The sequence below is a fragment of the Arachis duranensis genome, chromosome 5, assembly GCF_000817695.3.
Source record: "Arachis duranensis cultivar V14167 chromosome 5, aradu.V14167.gnm2.J7QH, whole genome shotgun sequence".
In the NCBI taxonomy this organism is placed as follows: Eukaryota; Viridiplantae; Streptophyta; class Magnoliopsida; order Fabales; family Fabaceae; genus Arachis; species Arachis duranensis.
In genome coordinates, this window is record NC_029776.3 from 86,342,578 (window position 1) to 86,343,713 (window position 1,136).

Genomic DNA, 1,136 nt, shown 5'->3' on the forward strand with positions numbered 1-1,136 from the left:
TTGTGTATGCTATGAATATTGGCTGGTTATGGATTTAACCGTGAGCCGGAATGGCTGATATGGATGTTGATCCATGGATGAGAATTCATGCATGTTTATGCTGAATTATTGATAATTGTGATTTGCACTTCCACTATCGGAGATACGAGTTTCCCTGGGTAGTAGCAGTGGCTAGCCACCACGTGCTCCAGGTTGAGACTTGATACTCTTTTGACCCTATGTCATAAATGTGGCCGGGCACTGTGAAAGACCCGGATGAGCTCGCCCCCGTAAATATTCACCAGTGAAGGTGATGGATATAGATCATGATTATGATCAAGTTTATGATGAGTATAACTCGAGTTGGGGATGCGTGACAGATGGACAGTCCAATGGTTAGCTACCAGGACTTGTCGGGTTGGCTGTATATTTCTTGCTTGATATAATTGTGTTTGCTACTTTATACTCCTGCTGGTGGTTGGGAGGTCTGGAGGAATTGGAAAGGGAAGTATTAGTTAGACTGAAGAATCTTTAGTCAGATGCCCTTTATGGTTTAGCCTGTTTATAAGCTTTGATATTATCTGGAGGAAGTTCTAGGATTGCCTTCGGCTTTCCTCTATTATTATGTATTATATATATGGAAGCTGTTACCATGCTGGGGACCTCTGGTTCTCACCCATGCGGATTTTGTGGTTTTCAGATGCAGGACGTGAGGTTTTCCGCTGAGGCATGCTGGATACTTCTAGATTTGCGAAGATCCTTTGTTCTCGGGGCTATGTTTTGGTTCATATGTTTTGCTTAGTTACTTTTATCTCCATTAAATAATACAAACTGTGATGACTCCTCTTATGGGAGATTTTGGAGATTAGGTTTTATGTATTTGTGTCCCTTTGGGTTTCCTTTGGGGTTTTCTTTATTATTATCATATGTATATATTGCTATGCTCGGACCGGTTATCTTCGCAGCCGGATCTTGAGTCTTGATATTCCTGTTTTTGACACTCCTTTGTATATATATAAATCTCGCGTTGGTTTATCCTTGTTCGTTACGTTATCGATCGGAGTGTTGCGCTTTCGAGTTGCAATTTTTGTTTACCCCTTTTTTTCTACAAAGGCTCCTAGTTATAATCAATCATTCATACTACTATATGTACTAAA